This window comes from Lonchura striata, chromosome 3 (genome assembly GCF_046129695.1).
Source record: "Lonchura striata isolate bLonStr1 chromosome 3, bLonStr1.mat, whole genome shotgun sequence".
Classification (NCBI taxonomy): Eukaryota; Metazoa; Chordata; class Aves; order Passeriformes; family Estrildidae; genus Lonchura; species Lonchura striata.
Window position 1 is genome coordinate 79,754,834 of NC_134605.1, and position 19,030 is coordinate 79,773,863.

A 19,030-nucleotide genomic window follows, 5' to 3' on the forward strand; every position below is an offset into this window, starting at 1 on the left:
TAAAGCTCTGAGGGCAGAAGAATGCAAGCGCTCTCCAATTCCATGCACAAGATCTCTCAAGCCTTGATTTATTTGCTTTAATAACTGTGGGATTTCTCTCTGCTTTTTTGGCTCAAGAAATTGAAGCCATGATGTTTGAGAATGTCTTTCTTCCAGAATAATCTGCTCTAGTGCCAGTCATTGCGGGAAGCCAGCAGACTCACTTTATTCAAGCTGCAGGATCCTCTTTCTAAACTACTTTTAAATCTAGCTTGGTGCTAAAGCAGCCTCCTTTCACAACAAAAAGGCCTCTTCTGGACAGCAAAAGGTAAGTCTTTCCCTTACAAAAAGGTAAGGCTTTCCCTTACAAAAGGTGCAAGTGACTCTGCTATGGTTGGTGTTGCATAATAGTTTTATGATGCTGCCACACTTCTTCATGAGCAAGACATCTAAGCTTCAGGCTGCCATACTTACTTTCCTGGAGGCACTGCAGCTCAGTCACCATGCTGGATTTCTTCTGGAAATAACAATGGCTCCTGTCAGAGCAATGAATGATTAGAGGAATTAGACATCTGAACTTTGAGGAGGTGTGCAAGCCATGTAGTTAAATCAGATTGCTCAAGCTGTTACTGTCCACTGCCTTTTGTCATCCCCCAACCCCATCAGACACCGCTGCCTTTGAGGCAGCACCCCTCGGTTTCAGTCCTGAGCACAGGGCATGGACCTCACCTCCCTGCCAGAGGGAGGTGTAGGGCAGTGCCCTGAGGCAGCTCCCACCAGCTGATTTCACTCCGCTGCCACATCTCCAGGGCACAGGACCACCTCCAGCCACATGCAAGGCATTCATCTCTTGCCCACTGGGCTTTGGCAAGATTTCTCCTCTGCTGGGGTTTATTTCCAACTGGACATGCAAAATATCACTTTGGGTTTTTGCATTGATAGTGAAAGGATTTAGAGACAGTGTCAGAAATGCAGGGAGAAAAAGACTGACAGTGCAATACAGTGCAGTCATTTGATAAACTACATTATTTTCCCAGGTATATCTTTAAACTGAAACAAGCCCCAGAGGTCACAGAAGCACTTTTTGAAATTCTCTACCAACTCACAGGGGTCCATGGACAAGCTCCACAGACACAAAGCTTTCCACTGTCTTCTCCAGTGTGATGTGGGTAGTTAGCATTGGTTGGGAATTTTCCAGCAAAACACTGTTGTTATAAAATTCCAGGTCATTTGCCCCAGTATTTTCATTAAAAGAAATGTTTCTGAGGTCTCACATGAAAATTTTGAGCTAAACAAGAGACCACATGGCAAAATAACTTGCTTTTCAGGGCACTCCAACCTGAACTGGATGGAGTTGAGCCTAGAAACTTTATTTTTCATATTACAGGTGAATTTCCAAGGACCAGGCTTGGAAGACAGATGTTAGCTTCTTATAGGAAAATAGAGCTAGTGGGTCTGAGTGTTGCAGTCATTAGGATTCAATAAACCTAGGCCTCCACAAATTGGAAAATTTTCCTACCCAGTTCTCTAAAGAAAATCTTGAAAAACATTGTGTAAAAAAAAAGTTCATTTGCATTTTTTTCCTGTGAAACTGTTTATATATATGAATAAATACCTGTGAATAAGGGAAACAAGAGGGGGCATGAATACTGATCTAACTACACATTATCTTAGGAGCGAAAAAATAAAATAAATAAAGAAAAAGCCAGGAAATTACAAGCTGAGGTTCACAGTTAACAGTACATCTGCCATTTGCATCTTGATATGTTTCGTATTTTCCATGATAACAAGAATTTCCATTTATGAGGATTCTCTTTGAATTTCCTGATTTTTGTCAGGATGTGGAACAATTTTAATGCTCTACATGTAATGAGCAATTTTAATCTCTTGGTTGGTTATTAGAGACTAGCCTAACATTATTTTACACACCCCTACACAATTCCAAGACAGTATTCTCAGGGTTGAAGCACAACTAGAATTTCCTGAGCTGGCATTAACACTTCAGCAGAGACCTGGGTGCACTGTGCACTTCTTTTCTCCGCAGGAGGGCTCCTCTCTACTTGCCAGGAGGGTTCCCCTGGTCCCTGGCTGCTGCAGCCTCTCAGGGTTTACTTGCAGTGTGTGATAATCTAAATTCCTCATGAACACCTTCCATCACTCGCTTGCTGATCCATGTCCTGTTCTTTTGGCTGAATTATATTTTAAAGTCCCTCTGGCTTCCCTCAGTCGGGTCTGATGCTGTCTGCTATGAAATGACCCTTGTCCTGAACGACTATCACTCATGTTTGCCCTAAAAAAATACAATGTACCTATAGTGTTAAAGCAAATAAGCCACATGTCATATTAGCAAGTATGTGCAGTAAAAGACCAGCAGACCAGAAAAGACCCACCTCGTATTGTCTTATGATTCATATTTAAATATTTCTTCCCGCTGAGGTGGGAACTCAGTCGGACACAGTCTGTGTGGCCCTTTCCCACCAGTCCTGAGTGACCAATAATTAATTTATGCTGAATGTAATTACTCCCTTGTTAACAGTAGTTTTTCTGCACTTTCTCTTGGTTGGCTCTGGAGACGTACATGTTGAGTGTGATGTATGACTCCTGGCACAGAATGAAACCCTAGTCCTGTGAAAAGACATAGATAAAGTGAGGCTGCTCCATTACTCGCTAATGAATTTATAGGCTCACCGCTCTTATCTGAAGTGCAGCAGAGAAAAATTCTTAGAGGCTATTAGTGTAGTCTTGAAATAAAGATATTGGGACTTGGGTTTAGCCATCCTTCTCCGTCCTGTCACTTCAATAGGCACTTCAAAACAACAAAAAGAAGAAAATGTTTTAATCTAAAGTCAGGAGAGCAAGACAGACAGCTGCTGCAGCCTGGGCTACACATTTGCCAAGAAACACCAGGGCTGGAAAAGCAAGGAATAATGAAACCACTTCCCACGTGATGACCCATTACTGGCACATAGGCGTGCGCAGAGCGGCGCGGTGCAGCGCAGGATGCATTATGGATCCTGAGCTGCTGCAGCTATTGTGTTTCAAAGCAGTAGTCATGTTAATGTGGTGCTGGCAGGCAGACGTGAGCCTTTTTGGAAGGCGCTATAATAGTTTCCTAGAAATTAAAGACAGAAGGGGCTGGGTGATCATATAACCCGTACTCCTAAACACTGCAGGCTGCTAGGATTCATGCAAATATATTGTACCACTTAAGGCAAACACTTCAACCTTAAAAACATGATCTCGGTGCCAGCAGCAGAAGACATCCTGGATCTGGTGCCTCCTGGATGAGAGTGACTTGTGCTGGCAGGGTACAAAGAAGGTTTACTGAGCTCAGCCAATCCTGCTGGACAAAAACTATGCCCCAGGCCACAGGGGTAAGTAGAAACCCCCTAAGGAACAGTAAGTCTGGTCTAGAAGAGAAAATCTTCATCAGCTGAAAAGTCAATGTGCAAGCATGGGCTTGCAGACAAGGCACATCAGCAGTGGTGGGAGCTCCACGTGCCCATCAATGATTATCCAGTGGAAGCTGTGTGGAGAGGGAATCACGAGCTCAGGAGTTGAACTATTGAAGAGGAGAGGTGGGGGCAAATCCTTCCTATGTTACCACACGGAAAACTGCACAGGTTTGGGCACATGTGTGGGAAGTTTCTTGAAGGCCAATTAAAAAAATTACATTTGTCAATAACCAGCTAGCTGTTGTGCAGAAACCTGTATTTTAAACAATAGGGGGTAACAAAGTCCCTGTTGCAGTTTGCTGGGTAAAATTTGATTTATAACACTTAGCAGACCCTAGAGAGCCAACCTGACACAGCCACACACCGAATGGGGTTGACAAGAAGATCTCTAGGAGGATAGTCGGAGGGTCAGATGACAAGGGCTGTTGGCTTCAATTTAAGTTGAAAAGACCAAATGTGAGAAAATATTTACAGCTGAACTCATCAAAGCAAGCACTAAGGAGTTATACAGGAGACAACTAGGAATGGTGTTGGCCTGAAGCTGGCATTGGCCTGTTGGGGATATTTTGTCTAAGAAAAGGTGTAAGAAGGCAACAGATCAAACAGGGATTGTGGCATTTTTCTGTATATCTCCAGCACTGTTATTTTGCTAATATGGGCAAGCAAGGTGTGAAGAGATTATTAAAGCCATTTTACCCTCCTGCAACCAGAAAAGCCATATCAACTCTACAATTGTATTTTAGAGAGAGTGACCACAAAAGGGTGCTGCCCCGTCTCACAGGGTCTGGTCATGTGGCAAGCTGGCCCAGCCACACTCACAGGGTAGAGTGTGAGGGAGACCAGATCTGCACTTCAGATCTGCTCTCCCTCTCTTTCCCTTGTTGCAGGCTTCCTTCTGGTTTGTCTTGAAGGAAATAGGATTTGGCTTCTGCACAGCCTGCAGAAGGGGCAGGTTTTCACTGTGGGCTAGTGAGGATGGAGGAGGTGGGTGGTCGGAGGTCTTGATCGGGGCATCCCAGCAGGGCTGGCAGCCATGGGGCTGCTATGAGCCTGCCTGGCAGGACACAGCAGACTGCATTTCCCTCCCTTCCTTATGGCCTGGCTTAGTGCACAGGGCTCCTGACCACAGCCACAGCTTTTTTTCATGGAGAACAAAGCCCTTTTTATTTTATTTTTTTATTATTTTTTTTTTTTTATTTCTTTGGATTTGGCTGTTGGAAAAGAGCTAGAAACTATTTGCACCAGGAAAGACAGGCTGAAGAATGAGTGTGTCAGCCCGAGTCCACTTGGAAGGGCTGCTCTGACTGCCAAAGCGAGGCGGCAGTGCGTTAGGAGGCCTGCTAATTGTCAGTGAAGACAAAATGAATAGCTGTGGATTAATTGAGAGCTTCTACTATTGTTTCTCTGGAAGAAAACTTCTTGCTTCTAGGAAAGAGCTGGGGATGGTGTTTCTGCTCCAGCACACATTTTTCTTAGTTAGACAAGCAGCAGGTTTTCTGGGGCTATAGAAAAATATATGAAGATTTCCAGAAATGTCCTTTGCCATTGAATTCTCATCAGTACAATGCCAAATATTAGACTGGCCGGTTTGCTTTTGGAGACTGTCATAATTACATAGCCTACAATTAAAATTTTTCTTTAATGTAAAACATGAACATACTGCTGAGCTGGCTGTTTTAGCAAAAACAGAATTGACTTCATGTTTTGAAGGGAAAAGACTTGTTTTAATGGATTGTCTCTGGTGGGCAAAGAATTACAAAGCACCTCTTGGAAGGCAGTGGCAAACACAAGTAAAACGGTAAAGCCCACCTGCTCCTCAAAATCAGATTTAAGGTTTTGTGTCATCTAAAGCAGAGATGACAATGTATCAGCTTTAAAGCAAGGTACATCCTCCTTCACTGATAATGAAGGCCTCTGCCAGGAGAATTCTATCCGAAAGCAAAAATCCATTTTGCACAGCCAAGAACCCCAGTACTGCTGGCAGCAAAAGGTTTTGGCATCAAGGTCCTGAAATGGGGGCAGTTATCTACATTATAGAGTTTGACAAAAGAGAGGCAGTATATATTTTAAATTATTTTATACAGGCAGCTTTCATTTCCGAATATTTACATAATTTTATATTTGTTATACTGTAGTTTCTGCTCTGCAACTGCTTAGAGAGAAGAAATGGTTCATTTGGGTAACATGGGAACTCTTTTGGCATGGCTCAATACTTACATCTAACCTGAATGTGCAAGATTTTTTTAAGCATTAAATCTTGCAAGAGGAAGGAAAAGAAAGAAGAAAAGTTTTCCTTTTCACACCACACCAGATCTAGTTGAGACTGGATACATGAGTAAATACCAAGAGTGAAATTCTAGCCCCATTGAAGTTAATGGCAAAATTCCCATTGACTTCAGCTGGGCCAGAATTTCACCCTTTGAGTGTTTCCAGCTCAACCAGAAGCAGGAAATACTGAAAAGCTCTTGACAGAGCCTGTTCTCATGATATTTCCAGTCCAGATTTTCAGGCTTTCTTACTCTGCATTGTTTTGATCACATAGTAAAATAAGAAGGGTGTTGGGAATATGCTGTGCTAGAAATACTTCAGAAGGTAAATGCAGAAATAGAGATGAGATTGAAATTAAAAAGGGAAAAGGATGAATGAGGTGACATCATATAGAATGTGATATAGTGAGTTTTGGGTTGACTTTATTAGCTCACTATTACATAACAGAATGGTTGTAACGTTCTGTGGAAATGACATATGAGCTGGTATACTACATTTATATAATTTTCACTGAACATAACTCCTGCACAATGTGGAAATCAGATCTTTATCCCAAGTTGCACTGTTGTGCTGTAGCTGCACACAATGCTTTCCCAGAGCTGCTCAGTGCTTGTGTTACAAAATGCCTCAGGAAGGACAAAAGCTGCAGAATACAGTAGTCTTTCATGTCCAGGTAATTAAAAGGAAATACAATTGCTCTGACCTGAAGGCTTTGGGCAGGAAAGGGGCTCTCTCTGCCACCACCTGTTGGCAAATAGGAGAAAGAAATTGTTGAATGCTGCACAGATGCTCCCAGAAAAAGTTTTCTCCTATTACCTGCAATATCACAAAGGCAACGAGGCAATACAGAGACTGCATCTTCATGCATCCCTACCCAGAATTGCCCTGTGTGTTTCAGAGGATTGTCTTACACCAGTACAAACAATGTGTCAGCCCATCAGTGAAAGGAACAGGAAAGAGTTAAAAGAAAGATGCCCAGAGCAATGTTTGCCTTCAGGTGTGCCTCCCCAAGGGATCCTGTGCACCCAGCAAAACTTCCTAGTGTCCCAATATGAACCCAGTCTCTTCCTGCCATGTTGTTTCACTTTGACATGCCTTACTGCCTTTCTGATGGTTTTCCTAAAACCAGACGTTAGGAATTGCCTGCTTGAATCAAGTTTTCATCTGTGTTCCCATAGGCCACAATCCACCCTGAGTGCTATTCTCACTTTCTTCTCAACTGGGTGGCTACAGGATTCATACTTCTCTTTCCCTCTCCCATCTTGCCCTCACTCTATGAACTCTAATTTCTGTGAGGAACTTGCCTTTGGGATCGAGGCATGTCTCTATCTAATTACAGGGCTATTTTGTTACAGCAGAATAGTCGGTTTGGGAGTCTTTGGATATTCTAGGTGTCCATAATATCCCTCATGTTCCCACTACTTTTCAATAAATGTCATATTCCAAAAATATCCATCTGCCAGACAACTTTCTCCCAGTTATCCACTAAACACAGGCAAAATCAGTATGCCAGGGTTAGTCTCAGGCAACCTTAGGAAGCATTCCCTAGGCATGACGATTATGTCTGTTACAGCTCAAATCAGGATTTTGGCCTTCATTAGCCACTGAGAGTAGCCACAGTGGATCTTACTGGGTAAAGAAAAGGCATTGAAGGTGAAGCATATTTTGTCATTTATTCAGTTACTTCTTTTCCAACACCAGTAATTGATATAATTTCTAGAACATTCAGTCTTGATTTAAAGATATGAAAAGACAGACTCTCCCCAATTTTAGTAAATATTTTCTGAACAATAATTGTGAAAAAGCAATTGTTTTTTCCAGTTTTCATTTGCCCGCCTTTCAAGCTTCCAGCCATTTGTTCTGGCCATGTCATTCTTTAGTTCTTTAGTAAGTGGAGTGTAAGCAAACCACTGATTTCTCCTGGTGAATGTATTACCCAGTGCAATCAAGTGGCTTCTCAGTCTTCTTCTTGATAACTTAAACAGATTGAATTCTTTGAGTGCTTCAGTGTGGGGTGCTTTCTTCAGTCTCTGAATCATTTTTACAGCTCTCTTCTGCACCTTCTCCAGTTTTTCAATATCCTTTTTTATAATGTGAACATCAGCAGCCTGTACAGTGCTGGAGTGTCTGATTAATAGACTGTAGATAAATTTCTTGGTCTGTTTTCTGAAACTGGGTTCCCTTTTACCTCGAGTAAAATCTTTGCTGTTCCACTCACAGGCAGGAGGCTGCTCTGCATGATCTGTGGCTGGCAGGGGCAAATGTGCCCTGTTTTCAGTGTGATGCAGCCAGCTATGGGCTGTCTCAAGCCCAGCCAGGGAATAGACTCAGTGAGCACAGAAATATGTTCATAAGCCTGGCTAGAGGTTTCTCCTATTTGCTTGGGCTCAGCTCCAGGCTAACCTGGTGACACAGTTTTTGGGCAGAGTATAGAGAGAGCAAGTTCCTGCCTGGCAGAAGGGTATGCAGAGGTTCTTAGGGGTTTTTTTGTCCTAATACCGAGGGCAGAGACTAAAATCTGTTAAGGTATTTAGTGGTGAAGCTATTTAGAAAAAAAAATCTAAGGAAAGCTATTTAGTGAGCCTAGAAATGTTGGGCAAATAAGCTTATTTCTCTGTAAAAGGATGTCAGTTTTATTGCTGCTAAGAGCACCTGGCAAAACTTACAGATCTGCATAACATGAGTGGAACTCCCTGATTTTGTTAGATTTTTTGTTGGTAGAAGGCTTGCAAAAATGGTTTTGTGACTTTCTAGGTTCAGACTACACATTCACTTATTTAACAGAGCAAGATGACATAAATGCCTATTTCAAACAAATTCTGCCATGCCTTTCATCGCTAGAATAGCCTTTAGTTTTTTCATATAGCTGCAACCTAAAAAAAAAAAAAAAAAAAAAGGAAGAAATTATAGCAGCTATTCTTCATAAAAGGTTCAACCCTCATGTGAGAGAACAATACAACCCATATGTCAGAGAACAGTTCACAGCGCTGTCAGAAAAAAACATGTGAAAATTACTGTTTTTAAACAGCACAGTTAGAGATGATCAAGGTACCTGGAGAGCAGATCCCTTTTCCAGGGTGCTGGGGCAGAGATGGCCTTGGGTTGCTGCTGTGCCCATCCCTCTTGGGATGTCCATAGCACAGCAGCCAAGAAGAACCACACTTGTAATGAGAGTGGCTCCTCAGAGCTCATCTGCCACACCTGCTGCTGCTGACTCTAGGCTGAATTTGGAGATGCAGGACAGGGCCCTGAGAGGAGACAAGAAAATGAAGTAAGACAAAAAGTGCTTTAGCCTCCCACAGTAGGATAAGCAGTGGTTCTGATTATGCTGATAAGAGTCAGGAGTCTGAGGAGAGCAGACCCACCCTAGGAATAACTGAAAGAGAAAAAAGGACATGTATGGACATGGTGGGGCAAAAGGAAGAGCAGGGAGCTTAAAGATAGAAAGGTGCCCTCCAAGAACTAGAGAGGCCTGAGGCAGCAGTGGGCTGCAGTGTTAGTGTTACTTGTTAAAAAGATTTAAGGGAGGAGCATGCCTGCCCACCCTTACAGCCTGAAGTCTGCGGCTCTGAGGAGTGAAGCTGACTTGCATCCACTGCATGCCAACTCTAGGGGTAAAAGAAGGAAAGTGCTTCTTTCCTCTGACTTAAAAGCAGGCAAGACTGTACCTTAAAATACAACCACAAACTGTGATAAAAAAAGCCCAAAGCCAAGACCAAACGTTTTTGAATATGGAGGCTTCTATTAACATAAGAGATGAAAACCAGAATCTCATCTGGTCAATCTATCCCCCATTAAAAGCCAGTTTCAGGAAACCCAAGTACTCCCCCTCACTGGGAGGGCTTGGGCTCAACCTGCCTGGATTAGGAATGCAGCTATCAGCTCATGAGATGAAGATTGATGTGCTTCTGATCCTAGATGCAGGGTTTAATATGAGGGCAATTTCTGTGGGCAAGCCAGATGCTCAGTCGACACTGAATGAGAGGGAGCTTGGGAATAGCTCTGCCTCTGCTGTGCTTTTCCACTGCAGGATCGCTACAGATGGAGTTTCTCCTCCGGTGCACTCCCAGATAATTTGCTGGTTCTGTCCAGTCCTCCTTCATTAATAATTTATTTCCCTCTCAGAAATTTCTTTGTACATGCTTGTTGCATCTAAACACATGTCTACTTTCCTGATGTAAGAGTATTGTATGATAATATGGGACTTCTTAAAGTGAGCCACAATGAAGGTATTGGTGCAGGACATTTGAACTCTCGCCTGTGAATGATGGTGGGGGTTATAATTTTATTTGTGACCGATATAAACACAAGCACATCTGTAGGCAAGACCTGTGGTCATTGCCAATGACTCATTTTAGCAGCTCCCCTCACTTCATTCAGGTGAAGAGGGATCTGTCTCTGCTATGACTATCACCTAATAAATAAGGTAGAGGCCTTGCACAGGGCAGCTTTTAGATGTTTGGGATTGGTGTGCCATGTGGAGCCTCAAAGATGCTTGTTGGGTAGGGGAATTTGGAGCAAAACTTCATGCAACTAAACCACGGTTGTTACAAAGAACCTCATTGGTTTTAGATAACAGAAGTTCTCTTTCAAATCTAGGTTGCTTGGTCTTTTCGAGCATTGTTTAAACTTAATCTTTTTCTGGGTGGACTTTAAAAAGTCTATATTGGTTAGGGAATTAATCAATTTGTTAATTTTGGTTGCATCATATTTCATAAGAAGATAGATTGAGAGGCTTTTAATGCACCTGATCTACTTTAGAAACAAAATTCAAAGACCTCATGGGAGGTAGGCAGAACATTTCTCTGTCAAAAATTCATAACTCCTAGACATACTCAAAACTGATTTTCTGTTTAGAAAGGTTTTTATTTTAATACTTTCTATCAAACTTTGGAAATAGTCTTCTGAGTCAATACCTTTAACCTGAATTTAAGAAGAAAACTTTAGTTAGTCTCTTAGGAGAACTATCATGTTTTCTGACAACTTCTGCAGTTTGAAAACAAAAACGAAATTCTGCAATTCTAAAGGAAAGAGATTCCGCCAAATATCCCCCCCCTTTCTTTTTTATGTATCAACAGTCTCAAGGTTTGACTTGGGTAGCTCTTTTTTTATTATTTTTCTGGAAGAGGCCAGATATTTTTTCTAAAAACATATGCATTGCTACTAATAGTTTGGCTTTCATGCAGCAGGATTTTTCAATAAAAATACCTGAATTATTCCAACAACTATTAAGGATATTTATTTGCCTCCAATTCTCCTTCATCTCTTGAACAAAAAGCTTTCAAGGCTTTTTGAATGCAGAAAAAGTTCACAGCTGGCCTCCTCCTGCTGTTTGTTTTTAAGAAATAATGCGTGAATATTGTATTATTTTTAAAATCATAATGCTCAGATTATAGCTGGTACAGATTAGTGCCATCACTAAAATTGGCAGCATGCTCTTACTCAAGCTGAGCACCTCAGCAAGTCCTGCAGAGAGGCATGTGAAGTGACATGGAGCTGAAGCTTTCTAGATTTCTGTTAAGTTTTGCACTTCTTTAATTTCATCATCATCCGGGGAAAAAAATAGTTCTGTTTTGGAAGCCGTGACATGATTGAGCTGCTTTATAGTTAATGTGATGATTGAACCTGGAGGCAAACATGGCAGCTGAAAAGAGGGTTCTGTGCGTTTGTTTGGTTCTACTTTATTTTAAGATTTTTTTTGTAAAAAGGAAGGCTTCAAGGTCCTGATTTACAAGGATGACATGTCTATGCAATAGCAGTAATTACAGCTGGAAAAAGTAATTTATCAGCTTAGCTCCAGAAAGGCTTGATTTTTCTCCTCTTTCTCATCTGGTTCCCCCTTCAAACTTGACGCCTTTCCAGGACAGACTATTTTTTTTTGTATTTATTATAAATATTTTACATTCTTTTTTTTACTTTTCAAGGACATGTGTTGTCTCAGAAGTTTGTGTCACCAGTCAAAATAATGCCATCGCTTCTGAAAATATTTTCATTTTCTGACATGTACGGAGGTGCCACAAAGCAGTGCTGACAACTTCATCTTTTGCATTCCACAAATCTTATCAAGATATATCATCAGCAAACCGCATGGGCTATATCCGGGCTCTGACAAACCTGAAACATGGCCTGCCAGCCACAGATAAGGCTTGAAATGTTGGTCAGTGAAAAGGTGATAACAGCAACAAGGATCAAATGCATGTACAACTTCACCTTTAGACAGCTGTGGTTTTTGGCTGAGTCACGACGTTGGAGAAATCTTTGCCTTCACCCAGACCCCGACATCTGCGTGCTGCAGGTCAGACACACAGCATGGCCACAACAAGGGCCAGAGGTGGCCCATATTTTGGGAGAAACCCTTAGCAAATGTAAACCTCATGGGTCACGAGGAGCGCCGAAAAGCTCCACTGAAAGCCCGGTGCTTTGTTCAAGGGATCAAAAGGATTGTGGTGCTTTGTTCTTCTAGATGTGGAGAAAAATTGCAAGATGCCACAACAGAAATAATAAATGCATCTCATTTCTTCCCCCTGAAAACTTCCTACAGGAGGTCTTGCCACCTTTTTTACTCCTCAGAGGAAAAATGAAACAAAAATAAAACTACTCAAAATGATTCCACAAAACAGTATACTGGCTCTGCACTTATTTTTGGTTAATCTTGGGATTTAAACATATCACTATTATTGTAAAAAAAATGGAGTTCTTAAAAAAGAATTTATAATCATTTGCTTAATGGTGCTTTCCCCATGCCATCCGTTTCCAAACAAAGCTTAGTTTATGGCTATCATAAGAGATTATGTTCCCTTACAGTTGCAGTATTTCTTCTATAATGATTTATTTTAAAGGGCTTCACCATGATAGCTCTCCAACTTTGTTCCTTCCTGTATATCACTGTTCAGGGTCAAAAGCTGGAAAAAGGGCTGGTCCCAAAGGCCTAACATATTTCACCAGTGGAGACTCTGGCTTTTCACTTCTCCTTCTCTCCTCATCACTTTATGCTTAAAGAATAACAGATGTGGAAACATTTAGAAAAGAACTAATTGAATTTCACATAACACAATTTAGCATTGTTTGAGGAAGTACCTAAATCAACAGCACATTTTCTGAAAGGCCCAGCGTTGCCTAATTAGAACACCAAACGTGTGACTAATTGGCCACACTTACACCAAAGGCTCTGTCGCAGATGAACGGCTGCCTATTCATCTTAGCTAAACTTAGGCCAGTGGTTTGGCTGTGAGGTAACTGTGGTTGTTTTAAATGAGCTGTGCCAAACATAACGGGGAAATTCAGCTATGGTAGGAGAACAAATCCATGTAAGAGCAGAGGAGTAATCAGGACGCTTACGCTCCGGCAGCACCCGGAGGATTACCAGGAGATTATCAGCACATAAATTATTGGATTCTTTGTGCTCTGTAATTGGGAAACTTAATAGCCTGCTCTTTATCATGTCTACTCCATTGTCTTTAAAAGCTCAGCATCTAATTAAAAAGTAAACTGATATTATCAGGAAAGGCTCCACTCTGCCCAGCTCTTGCCACTGCTGGGTCTGTTTTTTGCATGCAACAGGATGCTTTCTTTTCCTCCTTCTCTTCCTTATTTCTTTCCATGCCTGCTTTTTCTCTTTTATTTTCTTTTCTCCTTACCTCCTTCCCTCCCTCCTTTCCACATTCCTTCCTTCCTTCTATTTTTATTTCCTTGGTGGATCCAGCCACCTTAAAGAAATGAAGATCACTGTGCTAAACTGTTTCCTACTGGAACAAGGTATTGGTGCTGTGAGGATGCCTGGTTATGCATGCCTGGTTGCTTTTTAATGTTTCCTATGAAATAAGGTATCAGCTAGAAAATAAGCACAAAAACTGGGATTTGGGGAATAGGATTAGATGGTTTCACCCATACCTGCTAGCATCCCCAGTTTTAGGTAGGATCACTGGATGTCAAATAAACAGTTTCTGAGAAATCCAGCACCCCAAGATTATTGGTGGCTTTTTTTTTTTTTTTTTTTTTTTTTCTTTATTTAAGCATTACCACAGCCTTCTCACCTCTATACCTTCTGGTGACTCTGAGAGATGGCTCCTCTTGCCCAGCACAATATCCCTGCAGACTCCTGTCTGTGGTCCTGGTCTTGTGGTATCCAGCACAGGGGCAAAGCTTCCCATACACATAATCTCCATCCTGAAAGCAGCTGAGGGCTTTCACCTGTATGCTGGAGAGCCCTCAGGGAAGATGCAGCTGGGAGCCCCTGCCCTGCCCTGTTGCCTCAGTTTACCTCCCTCAGTGTAGCCTGCCCTGGACACACAGGCTGACTGGCTCTGCTGATCCCAAATATTGAGGGGAAAGACAGGGTCTGAACAAAGGACGTGGTGGGGAGGTGCAGGAGGCAGCTGCATGTTTTGTTTGCCTGAAAGCCTGGAAGAGCTCTTGTGGCCTGCACAACCCCTTCTGGTCACAGTACTAATACACTTTACTGGTTTGAAGGAAATTTATTTCCTTGACTTGTGCATCACATAAATAAAAGAGATAGAGCTGCTGAGTTTGCAAAGCTCTTTGTTTAGCATTTCTTGAGTGGTAATTTGTGGATTGCTACTGATGGGAAAGTTATTCTAGAAAATCTGAAGCTTCCAGAAAAAGATGGAAGAAATGATGGAAGTTTCAGATGAGTGCAATAGCTCTCTTGTCTGAAACCCTACCTGCATTTCTTAGCTGTCTGCCTTTTCTCTTGATGGGGTTCCTTTGCACCTCTGTCTCTCCCTCATTAAATTTTAAGGACAGATGCTGTTGTTTCACATCAAATTGTTGTGTAACAAAGGTGAAAAGAGCACCAGAATGTCAGCACATGTTGCAGTGGACAAGCTGCCATCCAGCTCCCACCACAAAGCTGTAGGTAGCCTTGGCCCCCTAGCAGAGTCTGAGAAGCTCAGAGAGGAGAGGGGCAGCCTATACCTGTCTCATACAAACAAAGCCTATCCAGAGAAAATAGTTTTACCTAAGAGGAAATGGCTGCAAACTGACAGAGGAGGGAGGAGGGAGGAGAGAGAGTGATTCTGAGTTAGGCCAAGTTCATTTCTAGGATAGGCGGTCCCTTTTTTTTCCCCCTGTCTTCAGAAGAGTTATTTGGCTGGCATAGCTACTTTAAGTGTGTGTCATCTAAAGCAAAAAATAATGGAAATGAACATTTAATAGGCCACTAAATTAGGAAAAAAAATTAAGAAATCATCTAAGCCATTGTTCTGTCCATATCTAGGCAATCAGCATGTAAATATTTGCTTAAAATCCTTCTATATCAGGCCTTACTACTACTTGCAGGTAGCAAGGGAATTTTTAAAATATTTCACCTCAACCTTTCCTGGAAATAGTTAATCTTTTTATTTTTATGTCTCTTCTATTACGGACATGAAAATCAGAAGCCTTCTTCTTCTTTGCAGTGGTGCTTTACATATTTGAAAATCATTAGCATGTCCTGTCTTCACAGGACTAAACAACTCCATTCATTTATCTTTCTCTAGGGGTCATGTTTTTTCTAGTCCTCTGGTCAGCCCCTTTGCTTTCTTCCCTACTCCCATGCCATGCAACTATGATCTTTCAGTCTGTCAGCAGTGTCAAAGACTGGAGATCACAACCCACCCAAAGATACTGAGAGTGTGAGCCCACAGGTGCCCAATTAGCATCAAAAGGTGCCCAATTAGCATCAAATAATGAGCCCCGAAGTGACTTTTAATGATGATGAAAATTATTAGTCTTCAGGATGTTTAAGGCAGAATCATTTTTTTAAAAAATGTATCTAGAAATTTTTCGTTGCTTATTCTTTCAGCTGAAAGCAAAAATTTGACTCCACCTAGTAACAAAATTAATTAATAAAATTAATCTTTGATCAAATCTGTCAGATAATTAAAGGCATGATATTAATACATATTTGTGTATGTGTGTATGCATATATGAGTCTGTATATTTAGTAAAGCTGTGGTGCTTAAAAATAAAACTTAATCTGCTTGCTTTAGTCACATGGACTAGTTTTTCTGTTAGTTCTCTGTGGTAATTTGCTTACCACAAATTCTTCCCAATTTATGTTGGAAGAAAGTGATGAAATATTCAAAGTGTGCACAGCAGCAAGAACCAGTTGCACCAACTTTCATTTCAATTCTACATAATAAAAGCAACCTGATACCTGAAAACTCGAGGAAAGCAGAATACAGAAGCAGTTAATTTTAAGTACCTGAATTAGTAGATAACAAAACAATGTTACAAGAAAATCTAACTGATACTTTCTTATTAAATGCTCACAGGTATTAAATATATCCATGACAGTGTTCTGTCTTGATCTCCAGGTGAGTGATTACCCATAGGAGGGGTCACTTAATGTGCATTATGTGCATTATCTATCACTCCTGATCTCTGCAATCACTGGAACTCATACCAGGCAGTCACAACAAAACTGCCCAAAGCAGGGCAAAGGAAAGCCAGTTATATTTTGGGCATATTTGCCCTGTCTGTAGCTGACAAAGGGTGGGCCATTGCACCAAGACCTGGACAGATTTCAGTGCTGGTGGATGAAGAATGGAGATTTGCCCGCTTTTATGAACATGGCCTCTCTCAGTTGATGCCAACTCATAAAATATCTTTTAATTATAATGATTGATTACTCCCTTGATGAATCTTCACTCAGGTTTGGAGCCTAGTAACTTGTTTACACATCCTAAAGTTTGATCCTAACAATACTTGACGAGAAACTTGTTCGGGCATACCAGTCCCCTTCCAGACCTCTGCCAACCTCCTGCAAGTTTGCCCAGTGCTTTGGGAACACTCAAAACCAGCTTCCAAAACTAGCAAAGATGCCCATGGTGTGCATACTAACCTCTGCTTCTGCCCCTCCAGAATTAGATCAATTACTCCACCCACTTACCTTCTTGATTCAAATATTGTGTGCATCGACACCATTCTTCTTCAAATCCAACAGACAGCACTGGAACAGCTACTGAGAAGAAATTAACTATACTTTAGCTAAAACCAGGGGAACTGGTGAAAACATCATTACATACACCCATCCTGTTGGTACATCCTGCTTTGTGTATCTCCTCATGGTCCTCACCGGAAACAAAAAGCTGAGACAGAGGGACCTCTGTCCGAATGTTGATATGACCGTTCTTAGAAACAAAATCATTTAGGTTGCAAAAGACCGCTCAGGTCATTGAGTCCAACTGTTAGCCCAGCACTGCCAAGTCCACCACTACACCATGGCCCTAAGAGACAAGTACACAGCTTTTAAACACCTCCAAGAACAGTGACTCAGTAACTTCCCTGGGGAGCCTGTTATAATGCTTGACAACACTTTCAGTGAAAAAAATTTTCCTGATATTCATTCTAAATCTCCTCTAGTGCAGCTTGAGGCCATTTGCTCTTGCTGAATCACTGGTTACCTGGGAGAAGAGACCAACCCCCCTTGGCTACAACCTCCTTTCAGTAGTTAGAGAGAATAAGGTACCTTTCTGAGCCTCCTTTTCTCCAAGTCCTTCAGCCACTCTTCTTAAGACTTGTGTGCTCCAGACCCTTCATCAGGTTTGTTACCCTTCCCTGGACTTGCTCTAGATCAATGTCTGTCTTGTAGTGAGGGGCCCAGAACTGGACACAGCACCCAAGGTACAGGGGGATGATCATTGTCCTGGTCCTGCTGGCCACACCAGGATGACATTGGCTTTCTTGGCCACCTGGACACACTATGGCTTATGTTCAGCCACTGCCAATCAGTGCCCAAAGGCAGCATTCTTTTCTTTTTGGCAGGTTTCCATCCACTGTCCCCCAGCCTCTAGCTCTGCGTGGGGTTGTTGTGGCCCAGCCATTTCTAGGTACTGTTTATAGCATCACAAGTGCATCTCGGTGGATTCTGGGATGTTTGGAGAATGAATAGCACTTTTTTTCTGTATTAGTCACAGCAAAGGCATCTTTATAGCCCCTGTGCACAAGTCATCATGTAGTTCTTGAGGGAGATTTTATGAGCAGATCTCATTTTCATTTTAGAATAAATGGACTTGGTTTTTTGCTATGCCCTACTGACATGACGAAGAGGATGTGAATAGCTACTCCTTTCAAATGGCATGAAAGCAGTTTCATTTGAATAGCCACAACCAATCCACTTGCAGTGCAGACCATGCCCTACTCTTGTTCCTGAAGTGGAGATATTGCAGATGCAGAGCTCCTGATGTATGTATGTAATGTAAGCCAACTGGATTTGTCTTCACTAGCAGGAGGAGATTTCAACAACATATCTAAACTTAGAGGAGGAAAGCATTGTAAATTTAGCTATTGTTGCTGGTAATTATCCAGAATATATTTTTGTTAATTCTAAAAATGGCAGATTTAGAAACATTTCATATTTATTCAATAAACTAGAAATACTTTTAGATATCTGCTACCCACTTTGAGCTTCTCTCAGAAGAATTTCCTGCAGTAAAGAGAACAGTAAAGAGATGCTACACCCGAAATGATTATCTCTTGTGAACATGTATTTCACGGGCAGCACCTACTATACACTTGATAGAACCTCTTATCCACATTCCTGTTCTGTAAAGTAACCAAAGTCTTAAAATGCATAGGGTTGTATGTGCATGAGGTCAGTTAAAAAATGCTCCTGCCTCATGATCTTTAAGACTCAAGATCAGTTTGGCTTGCACCAGGAAACAAAGCACATGATGATAGGTAACCTGGGGCCAATATTTGCAGCAATTAGAGCAAGACTTTTCATCTGCTGCTGAAAATGCCAAACCTTTCCCAGTGTCCAGCCTGCTGACATAAGAGATTTTAATATCCTTTTCTTTCCCTACATCAATTGAAAACTAGAACTGATTTATGAAACAAACTTGCCTTTTTCTTCTTTTTTGACTCATTTTTCATATTCATTGTTGCTCACACTTAACCTTTTGACTCTAATTCCTTAATCTGCATGATGCTCACAGAGGCTTTGTTCTTTCTGACAAGTCTTATCATTTTTTATCTCTGTCATCTATTTTTTCAGCCATTAGCTGGTCTCAGGCTCTCTGTATCTATAATCTGTTTACATTCTTCTTCATTATTTAGTATTAGTGTAATTCTTCAGCAATCTTTCTCTAGAGCTAAGGTTTTTTTCCTGCCCTTTGCTTCTTCTGAGCCAAATTTCTGTGACAAGAAGCCCCCAAACCTATCTGAGGATCAAGACAAGCTAGACATGTAACAGCGACTGTGTGCTAAAGCTTGGGCTCATGCTCTAATGTAATTTAATTTACTAGTGTGGACATGGTCTGTCTGTGAGTTTCTGAGCCTGTTCCTGAATTTTTCTTGCAGTTTACTTCAGGGAAGAGTAATCTAGA